The sequence below is a fragment of the Mastomys coucha genome, chromosome X (assembly GCF_008632895.1).
Source record: "Mastomys coucha isolate ucsf_1 chromosome X, UCSF_Mcou_1, whole genome shotgun sequence".
Classification (NCBI taxonomy): Eukaryota; Metazoa; Chordata; class Mammalia; order Rodentia; family Muridae; genus Mastomys; species Mastomys coucha.
The window spans coordinates 143,880,969-143,885,023 of record NC_045030.1 but is presented as its reverse complement, the minus strand read 5'-3'; the positions used below and the strand labels follow the sequence as shown (position 1 = coordinate 143,885,023).

At 42.1% G+C, this 4,055-nt stretch overlaps 1 long non-coding RNA gene across 2 annotated transcripts in view; it reads left to right on the top strand.

Annotated features, from left to right (window-relative positions):
- Positions 1-4,055, top strand: part of LOC116089621 — a 31,828-nt gene extending 27,773 nt beyond the window's left edge. The window contains exons 1-2 of one of the 2 annotated variants that reach the window (XR_004118417.1): positions 73-1,581; positions 3,244-4,055. This is a non-coding gene — a long non-coding RNA (uncharacterized LOC116089621). Of the gene's footprint in view, positions 1-72; positions 1,582-3,243 lie in introns of those variants that run through there. The other variant, XR_004118412.1, reaches the window with a different exon arrangement.

The following is a 4,055-nucleotide window of genomic DNA, read 5'->3' as shown; positions in this document are numbered from 1 at the left end:
GCTCTCTGAGGCCTGCCTTTGGGGGACAGACAGCTTCTTGGAGCAGGCCACGGTGACAACATTGTCCTTTTTGACCCTAATGTCTACTGTCTGCTTCCCTTCCAACCCCCACCAGGCATACCATCGCCAGCAGTTAAAGCTGCAAGAGGCTGCATTGCCATTTCGAGTCTGATGGTGTCAGGGACTCCATCTTGCTGGTCAGCAACTTGAACACTGGAAGTCACAGTCAACCCCTTTATGCTCTTCAGTATCTATGGTTATGTGAAGCAGGTGGAAGATTTTGTTCAGGAGAAGGTAGCTAGGCCCAGCTAGTCATGTGGCACCCAAACAAGCTGCATGGGAAGCCAACATACATTACAATGTCAAAGCACCGAAGTATGCTGCTGCCTTGTGAGGGCCAGGAAGACCAGGGCTTCACCAAAGACTCTGACAACTGACACTTCACTACTTCAAGAAGCTGGGCCCCGAGTTCTTTAAGAACCTCTTCCTGCTCTTAGTCACCCTGCACCTCACCAACATCCCTTGCTCAGTGTCAGAGGAGTTCCTCAAGAACTTCTCAAGCAACAAGGACATGACCAAGGGCTTAAAATTCTTCCAGGGACTGCAGCCCTGAATCCTTGCTCTCTGTCCCATCCATCATCCCTACTGGAAGGACCATGAGATGGTTCTGATCCTGATGAATTTATTGGAGGAGGATGTGTAGGCATCAATTAAATTGCAAATCTACAACCCAAGCATCTCTGAACAGAAAGAGCCATGCTGTTGGGATTGCTATTCCAGAATCCTGGACATATTATAGAACTGTACTAATGGAAATATGGCAGTGGCACCAAACAGACATGTATGCCAATGGAACAAAACAGAAGACCCAAACATGAGTACTTGTAACTGCAGCCACCTGCTATTTGATAAAGAGGCAAAAAACTACCACCACCACCAATAACAACAAAAACAAAACAAAACAAAACCCCTGCACCCTGGAGAAAAGACAGCATCTTCAAGAAGTGGTGGTTAAAGCCGAAAACTGTATGGCCATGGATTAGATTCATACCTGTCACCCTGCACAAAAATTAGATACAAGTGTACCAATGACTTCAATTTTAAACCTGCAATATGAAAGCTGGTAGAAGTGAACATTCTCTACAAGAGATAGATGAAGGAAAGGACATTATCAACAGGATCACATTTGTTCAGGAATTGAGGTCACCAATTGATAACGGGGACCTCATAAAACTGAAAAACTTCTGTGCAGCTAAGGAAATAATCAAGTGAAGAGGAAGCCCAGAGAATGAGAGAGAGTTTTAACAGCTACATATCTTCAGAGGACTAATATCTACAATATATGAGGAACTCAAAGAACAAAGAGTCAAGGAAACAAACAACCCAATTAAAAAGTGGGCTGGGGATGTAGATCATTTCAACAGAAAATAGAAAGGGCTAAGAAATACCTCAGAAAAAGCATTCAACTTCCTTAGCAATTAGGGTAATGTAAACTGAACCAACGCTGACAATTCTTAACAAGATGACTGACAATTGCTGCTGTAGATAGTGGGATTGCAAAGTGGTGCAGCCACTCTGGAAGTCAGTATGGAGAATCCTCAAAAATCTAAAAATAAATCTACTGAATAACCCAGCTCTGCCCCTTTGGCATATGCCCAAAGGGCATCCTACTCCATAGATACTTGCTCTATAGCTAGGAAATGGAAACAAATTAAATGTCTGACAACTGACAAATGAATAATGTAGATATGTTTCCAGAAGGTCTAAGAATCCAGTAGTTGTTCAGTGCCAGAGGCTGGATGTCTCAGCTGGTCTTCAGTATGTGCCAGAGTCCTAAAGAAGTAGGCTCTAGTGCTAGTGAAGGGATGGCCTTGCTAACAATGTGAGAGAAAGCAGACAAAAAGCAAGCTGCCTTCTTCTTCTATGTCCTTCATATAGGCTGCCAACAGAAGGTGTGGCCCAGATTAAAGGTGGATCTTTCCAGCCTCAAAAGATCTGAATTAAAAGTGATTTTTCTCACTTCAAATTATTTAATTAAGAAAAAAATTCCCTCACAGGATAGCCACTTGAGTTTAATTAACCCCAGAAGTAGTCAAATTGACAGTCAAGAATAGCCATTACAGAAACCATAAGTGGAAGGGTAGGTGGGTGTTGGGCTTGAGACAGGAATAGCAAGCCGTACACAGGTAATATGGAGTGAGAAACAACAAAAAATAGGGAAGGGGTCCAACTTGGGAGGAAAGAGAGAGGTAGACAACATCCAGATAGACAAGGAATGTGGGATAAATAATATTATACATGTGTGTATGTGTGTATGTGTATGTTATTTGGATTATTTGGTAGATTTATTTTTAGCTTTTTTTAAAAAAATATTTATTTTATGTATATGAGTACACTGTAGCTATATAGATGGTTGTGAGTCATGTGGCTGCTGGGAATTGAACTCAGGACTTCTGCTTGCACCGACTCCACTCGCTCTTGTGCAAAGATTTATTTATTATTATATGTACGTACACTGTAGCTGTCTTCAGACACACCAGAAGAAGGCATCAGATCTCATCACGGATGGTTGTGAGCCACCATGTGGTTGCTGGGATTTGAACTCAGGACCTTCAAAAGAGCAGTCAGTGCTCTTAACCGCTGAGCCAACTCTCCAGTCCCTTATTTTTAGCTTTTTGAGGAGTCTCCATACTGACTTCCAGAAACTGACAATGTTTCCCACAAGAATCATGGATTAGAAAATAGCCTGGTTCAAGTGGTTGGCTAAGGGTAGTCCAAGTGACTCTGAAAACAGTATAGATTATAGATGTATCTTTTGGTTGCTGTCAGGGGTTGAGGATAGACTCTATTGCTGAATACACCAAACTCTTAGGATATACAATCTTGAGCTGGATATGACCTGAAAACCTATTTCCTGTGGTCTAGCTTCCACTGTTTCAGAAAATACTGTGGAAGCTGCCAAGGAAGAGCACTTAACCAGTCCTACCCAGTCTTACCTATGAACCAGAACAATTGCCATCATGGAAAGATGTACCTGCAGGTAGAATAGGTAGCATTCACATGTTGGTGGCAACCAACAGCTCTGTCATAGACTCAATAGGAGGGAAATCATGCCTGGTACTTGAAACTTGAAACTTCATGGGGCTAGTGAGGTTATGGACTGCAGAAAAGTATCTACTGCTTCTGCTTGGCTAGACCAGCGTAATTCCTAATCCATTTTAAATCTTATCCTTATACCCACAGATAAATGTAGCTACCACCAGGAAGCCTCTCTCTACTGCAAATGGAGACCATCACAGGAAACCACAACTGGACACACTGCAGAGATTGGTGGATTGGGGGAGCTCAGGCCCAGCAGACACATCTAAAGCTCAGCTCTTGCATCTATTGCTCAGGAAACATTGAGGAAGAGGGAGTGGAAAGATTGTAAAAACGAGAATACCTGGAAGCCTGCAGTGAAACAGTTTCTTCTAGAAATGACTGTATAAACAAAACCAGAACAATGCCACTATCAATGGAGATTTTAACGTAGGAGAGAAAATTTTTCACCAGATTCTACTACCAGACAGAGAACTATAGGCAACTAATGAGTTCTAGGAGAATTAGCCTCTCCCAAAGATAAGTCCATATAGCTATTGGTTGTTTGATGCAGAATGGTCAGACTAGAAACCATATATACTCAAACAACAAAATGGACTCAGTATCTTGGATTATACATACATATATACACATAGATATGCATGTAACAGTAATAACAAAAAATGCCCATCAACTGGAGAGTAAGGGCTGGGTGGACAGAGGCTGGAGGGAAGGCAGGGAGAGAAGCAGGGTACAATTCTGCTTTAATTAAAAACTTATCAACTAAAATAACATTACAGACTAGATGTATATCTTAAAAAAGAATCAGTTTACCTGTTCTTTTAAAAAGTAAAACTAAGTCAGGCATGTTAGCATGCATCGTTAGTCCCGGCACTCGAGAGGCAAAGGCAGGTGGATCTCTGAGTTCAAGACCAGCCTGAACTACAGGACAGCCAAGGGCTACACAGAGAAATCCT